Genomic DNA, 12,100 nt, shown 5'->3' with positions numbered 1-12,100 from the left:
AAAATTTACCTTTTACAAAAAACAATGTTCACGTATCATTTAAAATTCTAATTCACGTAACATACGTAAAAAAAAAAAAAAAATGCTTAATGCAGTTTTATAATATGTTTTGATTATATGTAAAAAATGCTTAATGCCGTTTTACAATATGCTTTGATTATGTCAAGTATCCAGCAGCACATTTAGAGGTAAGACAATTTTTTTTTTTTTTTTTTTTTTTTTTTTTTTTGAGAATTGATTCTTGAAAAAAAAAAAAAAAGTTAAGATAATTTTTATTTTTTTAAGGGGTAAGATTAGTATAATATTGGTCGGTATCGAATCCTCAAAAGGATAAGTACAATTGGGGGTTGGCCTAGAAATTATCGTATTTTCTCGAAGTATGAGAAGTATACGTTACAAACCAAACACGCTATAAAATAGCCTCACCATGCTTCACTCTTCTTCACTTCTCAACTCTCATAGAAACCATTGTGATCACAGAGAGTAGTATATAGATATCTGTAGCTAAACTCCAATGGAGGAGAATGGAGAAATTCTCATATTCTCAAACAAGAAGAGAATCAAACAGCAGCATCAACATAAAAGTTTGTGCTCACAGCGAATCAGCGAATTACCAGATTTCCACATTATGACTCATCTTCAAAGTAAGGAATCTCTTTCTTCCTAGCTATCACAAACACGTATCTTTATGCGCACAGATGGTTTCATATATGTTGCTATAATTTTCTGATGTTACGTGTTTTTGAACTTTGGTTTCAGTTCCTATAACATTCGTGGATGCAGCCAGATGAGGTGGGATTGTATAACCAGTGGTATAGATCTATCGTACCCTTTCTCTTTTGGTTCCATTATTCTAAAGCTTGTGATGTATTAATTTCTGAATTTTTTTTTTTCCTTCTATGTAAATCTATAAATAAATTTAATAAATCCATCTTGTGGTACATAAACCCTAGATTATTTTGATATTTTTCAATGTTTTGAATTATGCTTTGGCTTTCCAGGTGGTTGTTACCTTAGATCTGCACATAATTAGCATATAATTAATATGAACAACCAACTACAATTTCTAAATCTACTATTTTTTTTTTTTTTTACTTCTAGATCGGTAGTGTATTTTACGCCAAATAAAATCTTTTGACACGTTTTCATTGCCGATAAAGTTTTGGAATTTTTTTTCTTTTACTTAATGTTGTTTAATTTCAGTGACTAATGACTGCAACTTTAGGAATTTTGCGTTATTCGACGTATCTTTTGTTAACTTTTTATTGTTTATTTGCTGAAAGTTAGTTAAAGTTAAAATACCGTTGTACACCTAAAGAACATTGAGGCTATAAAAAATTTTGATAGTTTAATAAGCTAATTTTTTTTTTTAATAGAAAAAAATGATGGCAAACAACATAATTTTCACAAAATTCTACTAGATCTGTTAAAGCAACATTTTAAAAAATAAAATAAAATAAAAAAATCTTAATTACAATCTACTAGATCTATCTAGATAGTACTTCATAAAGTCTAATACATCCTCATTAACAACTCAATAGTCTATACTTTCACATAAATTTTCCTTTACCTATATGAAATATGAAAGTATGATATATTCAGGATGTGCTTACATATTTTTTCTTTATCAGCTTTGTGTTGATTACGAGATGCAATCAAGGAATCGACATGAAAGCATTGGTTAACTTTGGCTTGAGCATAGCGTCAAAGAGCTTGAAGTCTACTTCTCGAAAGAAAAACAGTTCAGCGTCTTTGATCAGAATGGTTGGTAGTGATGCTTGCTTTTAGCTTGACCACTGCTTGCTCGTTCACATGCTCAAGATATCCCAAGAAGATTCCTAGTGCCTGTCAGTCACAAGGAAAATTACTGACCATCTATTTCTTCCAGTGAGCCACACACGAAGCCGGTGAACAATGTCACTATCTTTTTGTTGTTGTTGTTGTTTTTGTGTTTGTGTGGTGAACAATATTACTGTCAGATAATGCATACAGTACGCTTAATTACTATGGGTCATACTAGCCTCAAACCATTGATTGTACATGTTAGTTGTCTCATACAAGTCAGATCAGTGATTTACCAGATGTTTGTTAATATTTTTCTTTACAATGTATAGTTTTACTATCTCTTTACTTATTATTATGAAATGAAAAACACATTGTATTAAGAAAGTAAGATCATGAATGTCAAAGCCTGAATTTTATGGAATTGTTATTGCATGTGGAGAGTTGAAAAAATAGATCCTGCTTAATCACAACAGCATTGATTTTACTTACAACAAATTTTGGTAAGCTTGTTACAATATTCGTTCAGCAATAGAGTTGAATAGATACATTTTTACTAAATTCTAATCTTAATTTAACTACTAATTGGTAGTTTCGTTTTAAACCCTATCGTGCTTGAATTACTTCGGTTTCCTGTTGTTGTGAGGCTAATTGGACATTTTAAGTCACTGAATCATGAAACATTTGGCTGAGTCAAATAATTTTGATACTAGTCAGTAGTCACTCAGATTGTAACTTTCTATATATCAGAGCATTTTTAAATTCAATAAGCATTTTCTGATAGTAAATGAGATTTTAGAGCTTTGGACACTGCTTTATTTCAATGAAAAATAGAAGTAAGTTTGGAGCTTGACTGCTAGAAGGCTTTATTTATCAAAATCTTGTATGATATTTTAGGGACAAAAAAGAATAGAACTCTAAAGCTTTGGAAAAAGCTTCATTTCCAGATCATAACATTTTTTCACTCCTGTAGAATGGGTAGAGTTTTATTTATACTAGCTATTCGTAGTGCTGGTTATTTTTTTTCCTTGCTATGTAATCAAAAGTCCTTGCAAAATTTAGAAAGAAGATAAAAATAACAATTATTGCTAGTCATTTCTAAAAGACCCCAAGGGAAGGTTTTTAAAGTAGCTCTTGTAGCAGGGAGAAGGGTGCTTGGGAGGTTCTAGAAGTACTTTTGTGATACAAGGATCACTTGCTCCAAATATTTCACATATGGTCACACTCTGGTTTACACATCTTGTGGTACACCAGTTGAACCTAGTCATTCGATGTGGTTATGGTGACCTGCAACTTCACATAGCATGTTAGCAGTTTTGAGCATAATCTTTCCAAGTTTCACCACGAATGTAATCAAGTTTTCAAATTTTCTATAATGACATTTCTTATTAGCTGTTGGTGCCAAACTTTCACAAAAGCATGAGATTTTTTTCTCCCAACTTTTCGTATGTTGTATAATGCGGGATATTATTCATGCCATAATGGTTTTAATATAGTTTGGTAAAATGGCTGCTGGTGCCAACAACTGCTTGACACCAAGAGATAGTTGCGGTGAATAAACACGTGTATTATGGAGATAATGTTCTGTTTTGCTTTGATCTCAAATGGAAGTTTTAATTTATTTGATTAGTTAATGAAAATTTCTCTCTCTCTCTCTCTCTCTCTCTCTCTCTCATTATTTGAATGTGTGGAACGCAATGATTGGCACTATCAAATTAATCTTATTCTTGGAAAAAGAGAAGGAATTTTATGGTACTTGTCTTATGTATTATCGTGAACACCTAGTGTTCATTTTATTGTTTCATGCATTTCTATAAAGCATGAAGTCCACATTAAATTAAACTATTCCGTGTAATTTAGTGTACAGTCATCTTCCTAGTGAAAATTGTGCCTTAACTTGATGAACAGTATATTATTGCATGCACCAAAAGCTGAACAAAGATATTGATTTTATGGAACCTTGGTTTATTTTATCAGATTCAAATGTATTTTTGCTTTTTTTTGAAGAACATATTTGACTTGGTACAATAGTTATGGATAGTTCTCTGTTATGATGTTGCCTTTTGCGTTATCATGACTGATTTGGACTATAATTATCACCCATCATTACAAATGACATATAATCTTCCTATTTTAACGTACTACAACAACTGAAACTCATGCCGCCTCTTTGTTTCTTTAATCTTTCAGGTGTGCATAATGATGCTGACAGGGGATCAGGATTCAGGGGTATTGACACAGGGAGATCAGTAAGACAAGACCATATTGTTGTTCTGATGACAGATGGAAATCAGTTTCAAAGAGATCGTTTTTGCCTGAAAACATGTGATATGCATGACTCTAGTGAGTTATCAATTTTGAGATTAATATAATTTGTCTTGGATGCATGCCTGAAGTAACCTACCCCCTTTTTTTCGCACTTGTTATATATAGGATTGGCTAGCATTGGAGTAATATATATTGGCAATACTTTGCAGTATCAGCTTCATTGTTGAATTGCACTCAACTTCTTCATGTTTTCCGGTAGAAACATGAACATATCGTGCCCTTTCTGTACTCTTCTTGGTGTCTTGGGTCTGTTATAAGTCAATTAAGCGGAGATCAATCTTGTACACTACCTGGCATACTACAATGTTAGTGCTTGCTCTTGAGAATTACTTTCAAAGTAGGATAATGCCATATTCAAGATTGGGCATCATTCTTAATTTCTTAGCAGTTTAAATCCAAGATTATGTCAACTTCATCTGACTGAGTAATGGAGATTTTTATTTCTTATATTTTGGATTATATTCACATCTCTTTATTGTTTGCATGGACTCTTTTGGTGAGTTATTGTGTAATCTGCAATTTTGCAACATAGCAAGTGAGTTTTTATATATTCAATTATCATTGGAGTCAGAATACCTAATATAATATTTTCTTTTAGGAAAAAAAAAGAAAAATTTCTGCAATGATTCTTGTGGGAAAACCTATTCCTTTAGGTAATTAGAAAAATGGTTAGACTAAAGAGGGTATAAATTCCTAATTTTGTTTCTTGTGCAAGAATTTCTATCAATGTTGTAGCTGGAACTTGTAACAAATTCAAATTAAGAATAATTATACCTTTGATCTTGATCATTCCAAGGATAGTTCCTCCGATCATAGACATGTTTTGGAATGTTAAGAGAGGACAAGCCCCTAGGAAGTACTAATCTCATGTGTATCGCATTGCTGTTGTTTATACCAGAAATTTATTCTAACTGTCACTAGTTTTTTAAATAAAGCTTGTGCATAAAACTGACCAAAGGAGTTCATTTTCCCAATGAGACAAAGTAGAAAGATTAAGTCACATCTGGCTCTAAAAGTGGAGTAATCTTAAATTTTAACTTGTCATGCTTTTGGATTATGAAAGTAATTCTTGTACTTGGTTTATTTATCAAAAATGAAAAACAGAATATCTTGTAATTGGTGTCAGTTAGGTATGCTGGGCAAGCCAAAGTAAGGTTGGAGAGAGAGAGAGAAAGAGATTTTGGATTTAAGTGTCTTCGAATTGAGGTATGTTCAGCAATTGCTTCAATATAGTCACCTATTTCATTCTCCAGTTAACTTCTCGTAAAATCAGCTATTTTTGCTTATACACTTGTTAATCTCCCCAAAGTATTTTTCAACCTTACTAAAAACTTAGTAAGCGAGCAACATTCATAATTAAATAAATAAATAAAATGTATGGAAAAAATTGTAAAACAAATACACATGTGAAAGTCTTGGCACACATTTACAACAAAGAAGTTGACAAAAGTGAAAGAATGATTTATTAGATATGTTATATGCCATTAATAATAATTTCAAATTCTTATATTCACAATTTCAATATAACAAATCAACATAATCATTGGTGACAACTGTTTGTAGCTGTAGCAGGATTTAAAGATTCACTAATTCGGTAAGTATGAAAATTAATGTTGATATTCTATATATTAGAAAGATTGTCCTAAAACTGTGTTTTCTAGTTTTTTAGATGATTTTCCATGAAATATGTTGGATATATAGTAACTGGAGTGTTATCAGTGAGAGAGTCATACATGTAACTTCTAAATCGAACCTGATTGCCTTTTTTTTTGCCTATGATTTTGTGATTGGATTGTTGATGACTACTGATTTTATAATAAATCAAGTTTATGCATGGCTTGAATAAGCCTTACGTGTACCACATGGAAGTATTACCCATTGATAGTCTGTTAGCTCTCGTCTTGTAATACAAAGCCAATAGTATCACCTAGTCCTATTTGGTTTTAGTTGTCTCCATAGAAAGTCTCATAACCAGCTCTATGTTTTCTCTATGAGCCAGTCCTTGTAATTTGGCAAAAGATAACACATTGAGTGTGTTTGCAGTTTAGGTTTTGTCAGAGTTTTGCACCAGTCTTTCCTTTTCCTTATTTCTTGAGTGAAACTTTCTATTCAACACCATTGCCTGTGGATGTAGGTCTAGAGTCGAACCATGTAAATCTTTGTGCTCCATATGCAATCATTTATTCTATTTTTCTATTTCTATTCGACATAACACCTCTATAATTTATTACACTCACAAAAATGGTATCAGAGCCTTCATTATCTTAAATCAATCTGCCCAAACAAAATATAAACATCATGCCATAGGTTCTTATTCAATAGAGCTATGACCAAGTAAAGTTCATGTCCTAGTAATAGGGCATTGTTATTATTTGGATAATTAGCTTCTTTATGAATATTTTGACTTAAGTTGCAATAGATTATTTTGAGTGCCTGTGACCTTCCCCCCGGTTCTATCCCTGTTTGATTTCTCATATCATGCAGGGTTGAACCACAGTTTTTGGCATAATAATACATAGAGAGAGCTGGTGCCAAAAGGCCACAGGCATTAAAAATCATGTGCATATTGCATAGTTCCTAATTGTCAATTCTGGCTCCCAAAACCTACAGGACTTTGCAGGACATAGAGGCAGGGGTCAGCCATGATTTTTGGAGCCATGCCCTTCAATGTCTAGTTGGTTTGGAATATCAATCACACCATAGAAATGTATTTGAGCACTAATATGATGACTACTGCATCAAAGGAACCCATGTTTTGATAAATGCTATGCACCTATCAAAAAAAAAAATGTTTTGATGAATGCTTTGCAATTGGCCATATTATCTTCTAACTCGGCCCACTTAACTAACTAAATCAATGTAGCATATTGCTAAACCATAGCATTTGGGCATATACGTATAGACATATATGGGAAGTATATAGAGTAAGATATCAAAGGAACTTAAGAAGGAAACTTATGAAGATCCACTGTCAACTTGCTAAGTGTTCAGCAGCCAATTAGTGGCTTGTTGACTTGTTAAGTGTTCAGCAGCCCATTAGTGGGTTCTTTAAGTCATCTGTATTATGCCATGTGTTGATAGATCCACTGTCACCTTGCCTGCATGGAAGGTAGTAGCTCTATTTTTTTTTTTCATGCAGAGGTATGGTGTCTATTTTCATTCATCAAAGTGTTGGAAAGGACTTGGGATGTGTTTATAATTTTTCAACCTTGGGACTGGATTTCTTGATTTGTTCTAGACTTTATTGAACACATGCTCAAACCTGAATTCATCGTTGAATATGTTCTTAATATTATTTATACTATAAAAAATTGTGAAATATGTTCTTAATATCTATTCCTATTGATTGCTTTACTGTTTCTAAGAAAATGTTATAGAAGTATGTTGCCAATTTCAGCAAGCCCATTCTACATTCTGAACCAAATTGACATATTCAAGGCTATCCAACTTTAGTGAGTATGGGTGTCTTCCCTGGTTAAATGATAGGTATACTTCTACCACTTATTGTCCTCAGTCACAAGACTACACTACATGTGTTCAGACCAACTTGGATCATAAATTGATATGTGCCAATTTAGTTGAGTTTTTTTTTTTTTTTTTTTTTTGAGAGCATGTATAAAATAACTTTGATTACACAAATCCTGCATCAATTGTGAAAAGAAAGCAAGTTTATGGACAGTTTAGTTGAACAGAAGGGGAAGAAAAAAGAGAATGTTTCCCCCTAAAGATACAACTTTAAATTCTTGTATAGAGGAAAAAAAAATAGACCCATGATCTTTATGTCTCTTGTATATATAAAATGAGACCAATACCTACTATTCTAGCTTTTTGTACCAAGCTTAAGGTTGATAATTTAAGAGGTCAAGTAGGTTTTTGCCTTTGTCATATAAAGTTCAATCGATCATATTTCCATAGATTTCAATTTGGAAACTTATAAATACCAAAAATTTCATTGTGGACGATATTGGAAACTTGAAAATTACCTTGTGTCAACTGTGGTGCCACATATAGTAAGATGCTACTTACAAATGTTTAATCTACTGTTACTAATATTTAAGGAAATTTCCTGCTTTCAATTTCTCACAAAACAAATTTGCTCCCAATTCATTTATATCTTAACCATGATTGGTTATATAATTTTGAGGAGTGATAGAATTAGGCCATTCTGAAAAATGTGGGTGGCGAATAGTCTTTTGGAATCTATTTGTTTCACTGGCAGGCCATGAACATAAAACTTGCTAGTGATTGTACTGCCGGTGCAGTGCAGTGTACATGGAAGACAAACAGGTATAATCTGTACTTGACAAATTTGTGCCCACAGGATATTGCAGTCTCTTTTTAAGCCACATCTATATGTGAAATTACGCTGGAATACCATACATTACAACTGGTGTGATTGCATTATTTCTTTCTTTTCCATTAAGGAATTCTTTACCTTATTTTTCAATAAGAAAGTTTATGTTCCTTACAATATGTGATCATCCTTAATGTCAGGTGGACCTAACAAATTCACGCGCTTGGGGAAAGCCATGAGACAATTCACATAGCATTGCTGAAAAAAAAAAAAAAAAAAAAAAACATTATTCCTCTGTGAGATATCCAGCATGAAATTAAAGGTATCCTTTCAATTCCTTGTTTTTCTTATTTCATACAGAAGCCCCTGTGGTTGACAGATGGAGACTCCTAGAAATATTTCTAGAGAGAGAGAGAGAGAATCATTCATAATGTCTGTGTTCAAGAGGCTATTGTATCACAATTCCTTCCCATCACATCCAAACAGTGGTTTACTAGACCTTAAACAAACAAAGGCCAAACAGGCGTGTGCACTTTCTTCAGATCTTACATCTATGCTTTACATATGTACTTTTGCACCTTTTTTTTTTTTTTTTTAAATAATAATAATTTATCCAGCCTTTAGGCTATAGAACTGGAGGGAGCTTCACTCTATATAGGTGGGATTCAATCAGGAGTCCCACATTTAATCACAAAAGATTTTACTAGTTGATTTAGCTGACATTCATTATTTTTACACATTCAATGTTGCTTGCTGTCTTTCAAGAATTTTTTCTCTCAGTCTATTTTTTAACTTCCGTACATTTGATATAGCTTAATTGGGTAAGATAAAAATAATCTGAGTTTGACTAAGATGTACCTAGGAAAAAGCGGCACATTAAAAAGCTGTACATATAAAACTTGAGACCAGAAAAAAAAAAAACTGTACATTCAAAAATAAGTTGGCTTGATTCATAAATTAAACAATGACAAACAGTAAGGCTATATGTGGCCCATATGCGCCTCTTTTTAGTTGTATAATTCATAAACAGCTTGTGCCTTTAATGGCAGAATCTATCCCATCTTTCTAAATTTCCAATAGGACAAATGAATTGTTCTAGTATGTTGAGTGCTGACGATTGTCAACTTTCAGCTAAATTTGACATTATACATAATCGTAGCTTTCATTTGACTTTATTGAGTTAATTTCAGGTAATATGAACCATTGCTCCTGCAACTTAAAACACTTTTCCCCCAAGTTTGCATGGCACATAGTCTCTTCAGCCAAGGGAGAGGATGGTGGTAGTGCTTGCAGAAAAAAGCAACGATCTCTAAATACACCCTGCTGGAACATCATGTACCCGCATACAAAGCCACAAAGAAGATGCTCAGCAAGTTTGTTATAAGCTTAGCCTTGAGGAACATCTCTGTAATGAGGTAAGCCTTTTATTTAAGTCTTCCAGACATTATAATTGACTAATTATCCTTTAGTCATCTTACTAGTATTTTTCTTTGGGTCATTCATAGTCATACAGAAAGCATGATACAGTGGTCAAAGTTTCTGAAGAATGTATGGTTTTTAGAGTTCATACTTATTCTGCTACATTATATGCACCAAAACGATGAGTCAGAATCAGTGATTTACTAGGGTTTTTATTTATTTTTTATTTTATTTTATTTTTTTGTTTCTTTTAACAATATCATAAATGTATTGTGTATTCTTTTATTTTACGACAAATGAATCTCATAGTTTGTTATTGTGTATTTATTATCTCTGTTGACCCTGCTATTGCGTTTTTTGAATCTACGAGGAAAAAAAAATGATCAGTTTCATTATTTCAAACAAATGGCAAATCACTACACACACTGTTATGGGGGGCTTGTGTTGGCAGCCCATTCTGAAGTTCCTTAGTTCTGCTTTTCAGCATCATAATCCAATTGAAACCATGGCATCTTGATCGATCTACTATGTGTAGAGATTTCATAATGTTCTAAACTACTCTTCAAAAAATCTTATAGGAATATAAGGAAATTTTAAAAAATATTTTATTAGAAATCAATTACATCAAAAACAATTCCAAAAAATTCAAATATTGCATCCAAAATTCAAATCCACTTTCAAATCTTTCAATTCACCTCGTACATCATGAATCCCAACTTAAATTTTTTATTTCTCCGTATATTTTAGTCACGATTACACTAATTAGAGTGGATTCTTCTTCTTTAAAAAAAAAAAAAAAAAAAAAATTCACATTTCTTTAACAGTTTTCCTTTACAATATCTCTACTTTTTTGTTTGTTTAAACTATATGATGTAAGGAGCTTTAAAAGAAGGGGGGAAAATAGTGGGAAGGTCAGGTCAAAGTTATGAATTTGAAGCTTTTATCTTGAAATGGAAGGAGATTAGATGACAGGTTGAACAGATTGAGAGTGAGGAACTTGTTCAAATAGTAGATGGAAATTGGAAAACATAACCAAATTAGGTTTTATTGTGTTGTCATATTAATTAATTAATTCACACAATGAATTCAGAAAAATAATCTTTGCGTATAAACTTAGGAACTTCTTTGTAATGAAGTAGTGCTTTAGTTTAAGTCTTCTAAACATTTAATGTATGGCACATCGGAATTGTACCTAAATTTTATTTTATGCTCAATACTACTTTATGAGTATTTTTCAGCAATGAGAATTAAGCATTGATATTTATAGAATAAAGTTTCCAAATTTTATGCAAAAAATAACAATTTTGTGCTTGAAAGTTCAATTCAACTTTAACTTTGTGTTATGTCAAGTCTCACAAAAGCATGATCAAGGTTTTAAGATTATTCAAGATTTGATGATTAAAAAAAGTCATTTCAAAAGTCTAGGATTAAAAAAGTCATATTACAAAAAAAGAAAAAAGGAAAAGTAATATGACTTTTTAATCCTAGACTTGTGAAATGACTTTTTTAAATCATCAAATCTTGAATAATCTTAAAACCTTGATCATGCTTTCGTGAGAACTTGGTTAAACCACACCTTTAGCGTGCAATACACAACTCTCAAAATTATCAAATCACATCCTCTCGGTCTCTTTTTATACATTAACTCGGAATTTGAGAAACATTAGAAGTTTTGCAGACTAAATTAGGATTTTGACTGCATGATTCTTGATGGATCAACTATAGCAAATTACATGTCTAGATCTCAATCAATCTACTACGTCTCAAGATTTCATAACTTGTAAACTCTTGTGCAATCATGGGCACATGTCTTGCACGTCAAATAAACTTACAAGGTACAAGTTTGCCAACCTAATATTATGAACCTAACATTTACCTTTTACAAAATACAAAGATTACATATTATTTTAAATTTAGTATCATTTAAAATCTTAAATTACATGATATATGTATAAAATGTAATGTAATTATTTTTGCTTTTTTTTTTTAATCATATGTCTAACAGCACATGAATCATACATCTAAAAGATAAGATATATATTTAAATGGATTTTATACCTTGACATTTCAGAATTTGGATTTTATCTCCTAAAGTTTGGAGGTATTTGGATTTTACCCCCAAATTCTGAAACTTTAAGATATAAAATTCAAACACTCACAAACTTTAGGGAGTAAAATCCAAACACTCTCAAAATTTATAATATATCATTGATTTAATGTGTCATTGAATGAGAATAATTAATGTATCTATAATGAGAATAATGACACGTTAAAAGT

General features: G+C 31.8%; 1 long non-coding RNA gene across 1 annotated transcript; it reads left to right on the top strand.

Moving 5' to 3' along the window:
* Positions 1-469: 469 nt before the first annotated feature.
* LOC126699970 (uncharacterized) lies at positions 470-2,206 on the top strand. Its single transcript, XR_007646947.1, has 3 exons — positions 470-644; positions 760-812; positions 1,632-2,206. It is a non-coding gene; the product is annotated as an uncharacterized LOC126699970 (long non-coding RNA).
* The last annotated feature ends 9,894 nt before the right edge of the window (positions 2,207-12,100 follow it).

Source organism: Quercus robur, chromosome 9, assembly GCF_932294415.1.
Source record: "Quercus robur chromosome 9, dhQueRobu3.1, whole genome shotgun sequence".
NCBI classification, from domain to species: domain Eukaryota; kingdom Viridiplantae; phylum Streptophyta; class Magnoliopsida; order Fagales; family Fagaceae; genus Quercus; species Quercus robur.
The sequence above is the reverse complement of the archived record's forward strand: the minus strand, read 5'-3'. Positions and strand labels throughout refer to the sequence as shown.